Here is a 14,452-nt window from a genome sequence, read left to right on the forward strand (position 1 = left end):
TTCAAATAAAAGATTAATTTCAAGAAGAAAAAAAAAATGTTTTTTGTAGATCTTTGCTAAGGGGCTGGTGGGCAGTAGAGCTGGCCCAAGTCTCTCAGGGACCCTAAGCAAATCAAACCAACTCAATCTCATCTAAGCTTAACCATTAACAATGCTGGAGGGTTACACGTAAGTTATATCCTCCATTCACACACAGCATAGTGATTGCTCTTGATAGTATTCACTGACATCAGATACGAGTGTGCCAGCGCCATGTTTAAGGGAAAGCAAACACAAATATACATACGTAAATTTTGTCCCTATGCTACAAATCTAGATAGTCATATCCTGGATTAATCTTTGTTAGCGGACTTCAACTAACTAAACATTCCCTGTCAGAGAGGTGCTGTCATACAACCGTCGATCACAACTCGCTAATTTAAGCCAAGTGTTTTTAGCCTCAGTACGTGCGCGTTCACGTGAAAGGGGTGGAGATTGCAGCGTCTGACCAATCACTACAATGGAGAAAACTGGCAGAGCGAGTGTCTTCACAGGACGAACAGCTTATGATCTTAAACAAATACAATGAATTTAAATCCATGATGGCAGCGAAGAGCAACAGTGCAGTGCAACAGGAGGCAGAGCTTTTATACTCCCCCAGATCTGATCCACTTCATAACTTGGTCCCGACCGGTTAGGTGTTGCTTAAGTTTAAAAATATGAATCATTAAAATCCATAATTCAGACCAAAAACAACACTGTTGTTACAGGAATGAAAAAACCCAGGCAGGAAGCTGCTGACATTTTAATGCGTAAAGGTGTGATATTATTCATCCTATTCATTAATAGGATGGGATATCCCAATGGATTAATATCATAAATAATGTGACGCTTTTTCACATTCACAAAGTCAGCAATTCACATTCACAGAGTCAGCTGATGAAGCCTGTGTCTTAATCTGTATGCGCAGACAAGTGAAGTCATATTAATTAACATGACTTCACCCATCCGCGCATACGATCAAGACTCAGGCTTCATCAGCTGAATGTAGATCAGTCTATCAGATATAATTCTATATCTTTCCGAAAGGATGTCATTGATAAATTAAAGGATTGTGTTATGGCAATTATATTCATCATCATATCATCAAATGTGTGTTCATGTGTACAATTTGTCATGTTTTAATACATGATGACTGCATTACTCTTAGCACTTTTGAACAGCTGAGTCATGTTAACACACAGATAAGAACCCCGGCCTGAAACTTCAAGGCCGAACTCACTCACATTAACATTACACACACACACACACACACCAACTGACGCACGCACACTATCAAGGACAGATACCAGTGGCACTAGCCTGTCCTCCACTTCCACTGTTGGGAGCATCTGACTCCCTCCTTTTCTTTCTCTCATTGTGCAACGTTTTTCCCTGTCTGTATAAAGCTTAAGCTGTGAAACTGTTAGTCAGTCCTGTATATCCTGAGCCGGGGACAAGACCTTTTAGACCATCCTGCTTAGTACCTGGCCGCCTTTCCTTCCCACAGGATGGGACTCCTTTTTTTTGTACTCCTTTACATTTAGTTTTATAATAAATCTTTTTTTTTTTTCATAAAATCATCAAGCTTTGACTGGACATCATCATTCAACACAGAGCATAATTCATGTCACCAAATGAGGTCAACCGCAAATTTGCGACCACGAACAGGACCTGGACCGGTACCGTAGAGCTGACACGCTTAAAACCCAAAGCCAGGTTTTGGCATGGGACTCTGAGTCTGCCCCGCGGTGGTCTGCTTCCCAGACAGAGACTGGACCACGAACCATTAGTTGACCCTCCAAACACCAATTCAGACTAATAAGGTCTTTTATTATATATATATACACACATATATATATATATTCGCTCTGTGTTGATAGACAACCAGTCAAGTATTGTAATGATTTTCATTTGGAGGTTCTCTCCTCCTTCAGCTGTTCTGTGTTTTGACGCAGTGAAAAGACTGCCATGGGAAAGGCCCAAATGGTTGAAGTTCTTTGCTTTGAATATTATAAGTTCCCTATATTTTTCTTCGGGCTCCTGATATTTTTGTTTAGGCATCTAGGACAGCCGGTCATTATTTACTTTAGCTTTGTTCAGGCACCTCCACGGACAGACTGTGAGGTCCTGACCGTAGGATAGACAGGCAACCAAAGTTTCCGAAACACCCCGGTGCCATGTACCGAGTTCACTTCTGTACCGATATCAAAATAGATTAAAACCCAACCCAAGCCTAATCCAATAAACTGTAGTGAAGACTACAGGGGGTAAAACACCAATAATGGGGATCAAACAGACAGATGAAGATATCAGTGGAATATTATTGGATAAGTTAGTACTATTTATAGAAAATGAGAAGAATCCAATAAACAAATAATATACAGTATGCATATGCATATACAGTCTCGGTATGATGTGAACTCAGATCATGAAACCGGCAAGCTTTCGGTGAGTTTGACTTTTTTTTATTCTTTGTTTTTATTTTGTTTAAACATGTGAATGGAATCAGATTTCTCCCTTTGGTTGTTTGGCTTTGATGCTTTCATTTTGGACGTGTGTCAGCTGCTCTGTTTTCCGTGCGTTTCGGCTTTTCTTCAGCTGAACGTACGGATATTAGCAGCACTTTGAGCCCTGTTTTCATCTCGGTCATGTGCTAAACCCTGTGAACGTGTGAAACACACACACGCCAGTTTAGTGAAAGGTCACATGATTAAGACACTACATACTTGTAATACAGTCTGCTATTAATACATAGATTCCCAAAACTAACAGCGTTAGTGCTACAACGTTGTGGTTTCTCACCTTTCCCTCTGCCTACAGAATAGTGCTAAGCCATTGCAACACAAACACTATTTTTATTTTTATTTTAAATTTCATTTGATCTCATTTTTGATATATCTGGGGTCCACTCTAAAATGCCTATGAGCAACTGTTACAAGGCAAAGGGGTTGTGCAAGCTTAGGACAAAAACACTGAGCAATTCAGGTTCCAAAAATCAGTCAATTTTTTTTCTGTTTTCAGTCCAAAACAGCATTTGTTCTTCGAACAACAGGAAAAAGAAGAGAATCTTTCAAAAACAAATAATCCAACAAAGTGTTCATCTGAGACCTGCTCAAAGATCTCCACTCCAGGCATGCTGCAGGAGCCATTCTCCCTCTCTCCTTCACTTCCTGCTCAGTTTTATAGGCCTGAGGCTCCTCCTCCTCAATCTCTGCCTGTCATTTTTTTAATCAAAACTGAACCCTTTATAATTACAATAAAACAAGAATTTGACAAACAAACAACAAACAATTTTTCCTCTTGCAAAATACATGTTTGATTTATACATGAAAAAGATCTAATTTTTTTTTTTTTTTTTTTTTGTGAGGGATCTTTTGCTTCCTAACAGCAACACACACTCAAACAAACACACAGATGAATACAGTATTTCATTTTATTTTATTTTAATATTACTGTTATCATTATAATTTTTTATTATTTTATTGTTAGTTTCTGTTGGCTTTGCGGTTGTTCCCTGAAGAAACGACATCTTCGATGAAAGCCCTTAATGAACGAAATCACCTTCAACCCTTATGCTAATGAAATGTCAACATCATTCAAAGGACCAAGCTTCTGAAGGAAATCGACTATCAAAGGATTCAACTCTCACATTCAGCAAAGCAATGCTGCAACAAAATAACTCGCTCAGTCCCAAGTCAACTCTTCATCGTCTATGGAATGGGCCAATGCTGAGATTAACACATCCTGCCCCATCATCAAAGACTAAGAACCTGTGGGCGTCGGAGTTGGTTGGACACTCCCCCACCAATGAGTTGCGGGTTGGACACTACGATTACTGCCTGAACGATGAGGCAGCAACTGCAGACTGATCACACGTCTGCTGGAACACCTTCACCAAAAAAAAAAAAGACACTGTTTCAAAAGCTACGAGGATACCAAGCCATAAGAAGTCCACCACAGCCTTTGGTGGTAGTGCTATATCACTTTCGCCTTGAACTTTGGCAAATAGCCAACAAGCTTCTCCTTCGATAGGACAATACTATCCCCTCTGTTTTCTGACTGTACGCTTGATTATTTTGTTTTCATTTATTCTCTGACACGCTTTGAGATACACTTAAAAGAAGGTGTGCTCTAAGCAGACAGACCAGACATACAGTCACACACTCACGTTCATAACTATGAGCTGAAACACAAGACTACCATAACGCCACACAGAACCCTCCGGTTTGCCACATGAGACCATGTGTGCCCATCATTTATCACTTTGCTTTTATTCATTATGTTGCTCATTTATTTACACTGCTTTTGCCTTTATGAGAAAGACAAACTAAAGGGAGGAAAATAGTGTTACTAATGGGTTTGTTTTTGTTTGCTTTTATTTTCTTGTTGAGGGGAAGCCCCCCACAATACAAGATATGGTTACATCCGTTGAAGAAAGAGCCCTCTGTTGTGCTGCCTCAGCTTTTGGAGCTGAAGTTTTTATTTTTTGTTTTTTTTATTGGCCATGATTTTTTTTGAGCTCGCACATTTTTCTTCTTTGTTATTTCTGAACGATTCTTCTTTTACCCTTTTGTTTTTACTCAATTTCAGGAAAATTGAGACGGAGATTGAGGACTGCAGCCTCAACCACGTTTACGTTTTGACATTTTTTTGAATGATACCCTCTTAAACAATCTGTACCTTACCCTTTTGAAGCTGCTTGCGACAGGCAGCCTAGTTCAACATTTATTGTTTTCATTTTGCGCGCCTCCTCCTCCGCGTCGAACTGTCTTTCCGGCCCGAAGCCACTGGACAGCAGGGGGGGACCAAATTTTTCCTGAGAAAACTGTCTTATTAGTTGCTATGAGTACATAGGCAATTACTTTTCAAACAAGAAGTCCTGGGTTTAATGTGCAGAAAAAAAGGATAAACCTTGCTAGGGGAAGCGCTCTTTGGGGGTCTTTCTTTTCTGACATGCGGCACAATTCCTGGGGAATGCTTCTCTCTCCCGGACACCATCCTTGACTCACTGAACATGCGTCATACTGTCTTGCCAGGGGATAGCGGTCCACCTGATTTGATACATGCTTGGTAACCGAATATTGTTCTGAACAAATTTCTCAGTCTACGATATTAAAATTGTACGTTCCCTTAGAGGCTGGCTCCAATCCTGTTACAGTGCCCAGAGTCCTGACGGTCTGTTATTAGGGTTTTTGTGTTAATGCTCCCAATCCTTTATTTTGAAAGGGTAAACGTTGAGCGAGTCTCTGGTTGTTTGGATTATTTTTCTAAGTCTGGAAATATAAGCCGTTGAGAGAGGGTCCTTTAGTTGTTTTATGCGACTTTTAGTTGAACCGTTTGTTGTCTTCTACTTGTTTCTAGCGGGCGTGCTAGAGGCTCCCCGTTATTGGAGGAAAATAAATATTTTTTTTTCCTCTAACAGCCGGGTTGAGCGGGGCTCCTTTGTGGTTACTACTACTTTAGTTGAGCTGTGTGTGTTTATTACGGACAGGTTCCGATTCACTGGCCAGTGTTATACATGCTTGATCAGCACAGAACGGACTGTGAGGGAAATTATGGGCAATAATCAAAGTTTATTGTCTCCTAAGCAGGGAGAAGTGGAAAGGAGCGCACCTCTTAATAATCAGATGAAGAAAAAATATGGAGATGGAAGCTGTGAAAAGTTACCTGTTTGGGTTGAATGCCAGTGAAAAGCAATTCATCAACTCTAAAAGGTTGCCAAGCATGGGGGGCAATAAGAGCTCATTGACCCTGAGAGAGGAGGTGGACTGGCTATCGCCGCTGGTGGGTTAGATGAGGCCTGCACTCTACTACTACTTACAGTAGACACTGCGCAGCGAAACCTTGTGAATGCATGGACGTGACAATTGAGGCATGAACGTGTGCGGTGCATGAATGACAATGATGACACGTTACATATGCCTGAGAGAAACGTGTTGTGAGTGCGAATGTGCCAGTGGACATGTGATTGGCTGATGAATGGCTGTTTTGACTACACATGTTCCTCTGTTTCACCTTCCTTTCATCCTGGGTTTAGAGGCACTAGATCTTCTCCCTGTCTTTGCCAATTATGTAGTGGGGTGTTCAGATCTCACTGCTGCTTGTTAATGGAATTATGATTTCTGGCTTTGGGCCTTCTAAATGGTTTACCAGGTTTTAAAGGTTATTTTTCTGGGTGTTTAAAAGCACCAAACAACGTTTTTTTTTTATTTTTTATAAATAATACCACTTTCAGTGGAATGACTTGCTTTGACCTTGACTGACCTTACTGTTCATGTTCAGTGTCCATGTTTTTGTTGTTGTAAGTGTATACTCGTTGTTGTGTACACTTGTCTATGTCTTCGTCTTAGATGTTGTTATTGTGTTTTTTTCCAATATACAGGATGCTGGCTGTATATTCAAAGGAGACGAATCAAATCCAACAAAAGAAAAGAGATTTTTTAAATGATTCTTTTAAGTCTTAATATTTTCCTCTCTTTTTGTTTCTGAGTGTTTCCGAACAGAAAATGCCACCGCCTTTTTGACTCCGATCCTGCCTCCTACAGCCGTCATGCCTGGTCACTGCTTCTTATGATGAAGGATGAGAATTAAAGGGAAGTATTGTCCTTAAACTATAACGGAGAAGCAAAGGGGAAATAGACTGAAATAGACACATGACAATATGACATATTGTGGATGTTCTAACATAATATCTATTCCAGAGACTACATGAACCGCCACCTTAACGTGGTGGAGGGGTTTGAGTACCCGAATGATCCTGGGAGCTATGTTGTCAGGGGCTTAATGTCCCTGGTAGAGTCTCCCAAGGCAAACAGTAGGCCCACCACCCGCAGGAGGGATCATATGAGGCCGGTGCAGTGTGGATCGGGCAGTCGTCCAGGGCGGGGGCCTTGGCAATCTGATCCCCGGCTACAGAAGCTAGCGTTAGGGACGTGGAATGTCACCTCTCTGGCGGGGAAGGAGCCTAAGCTTGTGTGCGAGGTGGAGAAGTTCGGACTAGATATAGTCTGTCTCACCTCGACACATAACAAGGGCTCTGGAACCAGCCTTCTCGACAGGGGTTGGACTCTCTTCTACTCTGGAGTCGCCAATGGTGAGAGGCGCCGGGCCGGGGTGGCTATACTTCTTGCCCCCCGACTTAGTGCCTGTACGTTGGAGTTTACCCCGGTAGACGAGAGGGTAGCCTCCCTCCGCCTTCGGGTGGGGGGACGGATCATGACTGTTGTTTGTGCCTATGGGCCAAACAGCAGCTCGGAGTATCCACCCTTCTTGGATTCCTTAGAGGGAGTACTGGAGAGTGCTCCTTCTGGGGATTCCCTCGTTCTGCTGGGGGACTTCAACGCTCATGTTGGCAGCGACAGTGAGACCTGGAGGGGCGTGATTGGGAGGAACGGCCCCCCTGATCGGAACCCGAGCGGTGTTTTGTTGTTGGACTTCTGTGCTCGCCACAGATTGTCCATAACAAACACCATGTTCAAGCATAAGGGTGTCCATATGTGCACTTGGCACCAGGACACCCTAGGCCGCAGTTCGATGATCGACTTCGTAGTCGTGTCATCGGACTTGCGGCCACATGTGTTGGACACTCGGGTAAAGAGAGGGGCGGAGCTGTCAACTGATCACCACCTGGTGGTGAGTTGGCTCCGATGGCGCGGAAGGATGCCGGTTAGTCCTGGCAGACCCAAACGTATAGTGAGGGTCTGCTGGGAACGCCTGGCAGAGTCTCCCGTCAGAAGGAGCTTCAACTCCCACCTCCGGGAAAACTTCAACCATGTCTCGGAGGAGGCGGGGGACATTAAGTCCAAGTGGGCCATGTTCCGTGCCTCTGTTGCTGAGGCGGCTGATCGGTGCTGTGGCCGCAAGGTAGTCGGTGCCCGCCCGGAGTTCCTCAAGACCCTGGATGTTGTGGGGCTGTCATGGCTGACACGACTCTGCAACATCACGTGGACATCGGGGGCAGTGCCTCTGGATTGGCAGACCGGGGTGGTGGTCCCCCTTTTTAAGAAGGGGGACCGGAGGGTGTGTTCCAATTATAGAGGGATCACACTCCTCAGCCTCCCCGGTAAGGTCTATTCAGGGGTACTGGAGAGGAGGGTCCGCCGGATAGTTGAACCTCGGATTCAGGAGGAGCAATGTGGTTTTCGTCCTGGCCGTGGAACTGTGGACCAGCTCTACACCCTCAGCAGGGTCCTTGAGGGGTCATGGGAATTTGCCCAACCAGTTCACATGTGTTTTGTGGACCTGGAAAAGGCATTTGACCGTGTCCCTCGGGGATTCCTGTGGGGGGTCCTCCGGGAGTATGGGGTATCGAACCTCCTGATAGGAGCTGTTCGTTCCCTGTATGACCGGAGTCAGAGTCTGGTCCGCATTGCCGGCAGTAAGTCGAAATCGTTTCCGGTGAGGGTTGGACTCCGCCAGGGCTGCCCTTTGTCACCGATTCTGTTCATAACTTTTATGGACAGAATTTCTAGGCGCAGTCAGGGCGTTGAGGGGGTCCGGTTCGGGGGCCTCAGTATTGCATCACTGCTTTTTGCAGATGATGTGGTCCTGTTGGCTCCAACATACCGTGACCTTCAACTCTCACTGGATCGGTTCGCAGCCGAGTGTGAAGCGGCCGGAATGAGAATCAGCACCTCCAAATCCGAGTCCATGGTTCTCGACCGGAAAAAGGTGGAGTGCCTTCTCCGGGTTGGAGATGAGGTTCTGCCCCAGGTGGAGGAGTTCAAGTACCTTGGGGTCTTGTTCACGAGTGAGGGAAGGATGGAGCGAGAGATCGACAGGCGGATTGGTGCGGCGTCTGCAGTGATGCAGAGTCTGCACCAGTCCGTCATTGTGAAAAGGGAGCTGAGCCAAAAAGCAAAGCTCTCGATTTACAGGTCGGTCTACGTTCCAACCCTCACCTATGGTCATGAACTTTGGGTCATGACCGAAAGAACAAGATCACGGGTACAAGCGGCCGAAATGAGTTTCCTCCGTAGGGTGGCTGGGCTCTCCCTTAGAGATAGGGTGAGAAGCTCAGTCATTCGGGAGGGGCTCAAAGTAGAGTCGCTGCTCCTCCGCATCGAGAAGAGCCAGATGAGGTGGTTCGGGCACCTAATTAGGATGCCCCCTGAACGCCTCCCTAGTGAGGCGTTCAGGGCACGTCCCTCCGGAAGGAGGCCCCGGGGAAGACCCAGGACACGCTTGAGAGACTATGTCTCTCGGCTGGCCTGGGAACGTCTCGGGGTCCCCCCGGAAGAGCTGGAGGAAGTGGCCGGGGAGAGGGAAGTCTGGGCCTCCCTACTGAGGATGCTGCCCCCACGACCCGGAAACGGCTAAGCGGGAGAAGATGGATGGATGGATGGATGGAGACTACAGAGACTTCCAATCCAACTGCGAAAGTGGGGACGCATCTTCAAATTTCCAAAAGGAGCGTACAGTTGACCCTGGCTTTGACCTTTATGGCTGAGGAGGAGGAGGTCGAGGAGGCTGAAGGGCACAAAAGCAGGCGGACACAAGAGAGGAAAACGGAGACACATCCAAAATGATCAGATAAGTGATTTTCCAATTATATTTATCATATAGTTTTAAGAATCCAAATGTATTCTTATCTAAAAAAGGGAAGGGAGAGGGCCAACGTCCCTCTGATTTTTGATTTGTATTTTATCATGGGAAAATGATGTACCTCAAAACCCTTTAACCCTTTTCTTCCCCCACCGGCACTTAATCTCCAAGGCCACAAAACACTTTTACTGGGTTCACTGGACATTTTTAAGGGTAAAATTAAGTGTTCTCAACATTGGGTTAATGGCCCAATCTCGGTCGCCTGAGATTTAAAGAGGGTCCTTCTTAATAATTGATCGATATAAATGAGATAGTTTAAAGTTAAGTAACTTCCAAGCATTTAAGGAATCTCTCCAAACCGTGCTATGGTTCATCGTTCCTACGAGTGGGATAAATGCAGAGAGCAAAAGACAATATGATTGTTCGACTCAACTTAACTTTAATTCTGTCTAACCTTAAAAGGGCCAATAATCTTGCTTAACTCTGGTTCAGACACAGAATGGGAGATACTTTTGCCACCAATTTAGCTTAAAAATTAAGTAAATTACATCTCAAATAACAATTATGGGGGAAAATAATGAAATAAATGAACTGACAAATTCAGCTCTATAAAATAATTAGGTTATGTTATTAGGTGGGGAGTGTTAACATTATTCAAAACAAATAAAGAATAGAATAAGATTTCTCCTTCATAAATAAGAGAGAGCAAAGAAAAACAAAACAAACAATTTAAATCAATAAATAACATTTATTTATTTGGTTAAACTTACTTGGCTTTTCACATCTCCATGTCTCCCAATTGTATACATTCATCTTGGAAAGACATGTAGTCACACTCCACACTTTTCCATGTCCTTCTCCTTCTGACTTGCATGCCCTTGTAAACAGTGGTTCTCAAATTGTTGCTTCTCACCAGATATCAGCGTACCACTAGTAGTAGATGTACCACAGTTTGAGAATCACTGCAACTCCAGCTACGCTTCTCCTTGCTCCAGGAAAGGAGAATTGAATTAATACTTCCTGCTTTTCTTTTAGCCTCATATTTTCCCACTCACATGTGAATGGGCTACAGATAACTTTGAGCTTGGCTAAAAGCTCACTAACCCACTCCTAACCATTGTGTGATTGTGCTGCAGCACCTTTTAGGATCTGAAAAGCTCTCTGATCCTGACCTCTGACCTGTCTCTGCCTTCCTGGAAGCTATAACTGAGTGCCAAAGCAATACTAACTATTCATTTAGTTAGTTAACTAACCCTAACACCCCTTCTCTTTCAACTAGTTTTATTTTTATTTTATTTTATTTTATTTTATTTTATTTTATTTTATTTTATTTTATTTTATTTTATTTTATTTTTTTGTTTTGTTTTGTTTTGTTTTGTTTTGTTTTGTTTTGTTTTCCCCTCTTTTCTTCTGTTCAGGTATCAACCGATCCCAAGAGAGGTTGCCAGGTGTGTGGAGACTACCCTTCCTCTTACAACAACCGATCATCTACACGATATTTGGCCTAATGACTTCGTGATCATCTACCACGCCGACCGGAGGTGGACCGGCCCTTTCTGCGTTCAGCTGACGACCCACATGGCAGTGAAGGTCGCGGAGCGGGCGACATGGATCCAAGCAGCTGATTGCCGACACTAGCTGATGCTGAGACGGAGGCTGACCGAACAACGAAGGGGGAACCGACAAGGCCACTAAGTGAGGCGGCGTAATAACAACTACACCGTCTAAGCTGACTTCTCAGGTGTGGTGCACAAAGAAGGGTTCCTTTGCCTTGTGGGATCACAGGAGCTGATTACCTAGATCAAGCCCTGAGGACCCCGCCGACGTGGGATTTTTGTTCTTCCTTTGCTTTGTTTATAAGCAACACCCATGAAAGGCTTATAGCTAGGTGGAGGGTGGCTGCAAGACGATACAGTCACAACCCCTTCTGCTGTAATTGTAGAAAACACTCAAGGTTCTTCTTTCATGATGCCGCGAATCAAGTGCGGTGATTCTAACCATGGTTCCACTATTCTTCTAGCTATTGGTGACCCCAGTTACCAACAGGGCCACTGAACTCAGTCAATGAACACGAGTGATGTCCTTGATGTAAATGATGATTTTTGCTATCTACATGGTAATAGAGGTTGATTTTTGATGATTCATGCCATTGATAATAATGATGAAGTTTTTAAGGCTTATTTCCACATTTTTCTTGATATGTCTGTGTCTCACAAAAGAAGAATATATTCAATGTATGACAATAACAATGCTAATGGTTAACCCTGATGGACAGCAAAGGTGGATCCAAGGTTATTCTACTGCTATAATAATTTCTTTTCTTGATTTGGTCGTCAATGGTGACCAAAAGTGTGGAATGTTTTGGCAATTATCATATTCATCATCATATCATCAAATGTGTGTTCATGTGTACATTTTGTCATGTTTTAATACATGATGACTGCATTACTCTTTGCACTTTTGAACAGCTGAGTCATGTTAACACACAGATAAGAACCCTGGCCTGAAACTTCAAGGCCGAACTCACTCACATTCACATTACACACACACACACCAACTGACTCACACACACTATCGAGGACAGATACCAGTGGCACCAGCCTGTCCTCCACTTCCACTGTTGGGAGCATCTGACTCCCTCCTTTTCTTTCTGTCAGGGTGCAACTTTTTTCCCTGTCTGTATAAAGCTTAAGATGTGAAACTGTTAGTCAGTCCTGTATATCCTGAGCCGGGGACAAGACCTTTTGGACCATCCTGCTTAGTACCTGGCCGCCTTTCCTTCCCACAGGATGGGACTCCTTTTTTTTGTACTCCTTTTCATTTAGTTTTATAATAAATCTTTTTTTATAAAATCATCAAGCTTTGACTGGACATCATCATTCAACACAGAGCATAATTCATGTCACCAAATGAGGTCAACCGCAAATTTGCCGTGACAATTGCATCGATGCTGTGTGGATCTGATAGCCGTTCAGCATAAGTTACCATGGTGATTTAGCTCCGTAAGACGTCAGCAAGCTTCGTAGTCCAGCACACACTGATTAAATCCCGGAAGTTAGCATGATAAGAGGTAATCTAGATCCATAGCATACCCCTTAGTGTTTATATATATTTATTCTTCCACAGTCTTTAGCTAGCGGCCTCTAGCCACAAAATTCCAGTCACAACTCTTGGAGTCAGTTGGAGGCAAAAACAGGTGCCGGCTGGCTAAAGACTGTGGAGGCTATTAATGTTACAGCTTTAGAATGTCATCTTGTTGTGTGTTTGGGTGCCAGAATTGAATTCCAGCGGACACTCATGCTCAGAAAAAATGAAGACGATTGTTGTTTTGCCTCAAGACTAAGCCCCTCCCAACAAAATACGTCACAATGTTCACAAATAATCAAAGGGTCTATTTGTTATTTTGATTTGTTTTTTAAATGGAATAACCAAGGGCCTATTTTATGAATCTAGATTGGATTAATCTTCGTTTGCTGGTTTCAGCTAACCAAACACAGGAGCTGTCTTACGACCGTCGATCACCTATGATCACAACGCGCTAAATTAAGCCAAGTGATTACAGCCTTGCTACGTGCGTGTGCACATGAATGGGTGGGGGGTGTGTGGGTGAGCGGGTGGGGGGGGGGCTTGGAGATTGCAGGGTCTGACCAATTAGTGGAGAGAACTGGCAGACTGAGCGTCTTTACAATGAATGGAGGAACAGCTTATGATTTTAAACAAAAATAATGAATATAAATCCATGATGACAGTGAAGAGCAACACTGTAAGTGCAGCAGGAGGTGGAGCTTTTACACTCACTCAGCTCTGATGCACTTCATAACTTGGTACCAATCAGGTTGCTTCAGTTTAAAATGATGAATAATTAAAATCCATAATTCAGACCAAAGACAACCCTGTTGTCATATAAAAGGCAGGGATGAGAGAACTCAGGCCGGAAGCTGCTGACACTGTGAATGCATAAAAGCGCAAGATTATTTATTATATGAATCCATTGGGTGACAAACGGACAGCGCTCTGCAGTAAAACTTTATTACAGCACACACGTGTTTCTATTCAAGTGGACCTCTATCACACACACTGGGATGAGAGCACATTGTGCATGTTCTTGCTGATAATGTCAGCCCCAGCGTATGAATGAATTAATGACTTCAGCCGTCTGTGCACAAGGATTGACACATGCTTCATCAGCTGACTGTAAATCAGTCCATTAGATATGAATCTATGTCTTTCCTAAAGGATGTCATTGGTAAATGAAAGTATTGCATTTATAATTGATAATCTTCTTTCCTAAAATCAGCTGTCAGATTTGCACCAATCATAATTATCTAACATTGGGCAGGTCATTTTCTAAGAGATCTGATTGGTCAGGAGACGGCGCTAATGTCCAATCCTGAGCCAAACCTGGTCGTGAACAGGTTTGCCGTTCAGCATTAATTTTCATAGTGATTAGGTTCCAGCACACACTGATTAAATCCCAGAAGTTAGCATGATAAGAGGTAATCTAGATTCGTAGCATACCCCCCAAAGAACGAAGGGTAGATGGACTATGCTGGTGTTATCATCCAATTTAAATCCTTAAAAATGATTTACTTGGATATACATCATTGTTTTAAAATGAATATCTTTCATTTCATGTAATAAAGTAAATTATAAATATTTTGTCCTAATTTTGATAGTATCGGTTTTTGAAAAGGTTGAAGGTGATACTTTTCTCTTTAATTGAAGAGGAAAACATTCTTTTGCAAATAACTTTAATTTTGAAAATATAACTTCCAATTAACCATTGGGAATGAACACTGTAGTATTCCTTAAATCAAATTAAATTAAATTAAGGCAATTAGAATAGCCCTGACTACTAATGAATGTTGTTCCTGAGAACAGTCCAAAT

Source organism: Gouania willdenowi, chromosome 14 (assembly GCF_900634775.1).
Source record: "Gouania willdenowi chromosome 14, fGouWil2.1, whole genome shotgun sequence".
In the NCBI taxonomy this organism is placed as follows: domain Eukaryota; kingdom Metazoa; phylum Chordata; class Actinopteri; order Blenniiformes; family Gobiesocidae; genus Gouania; species Gouania willdenowi.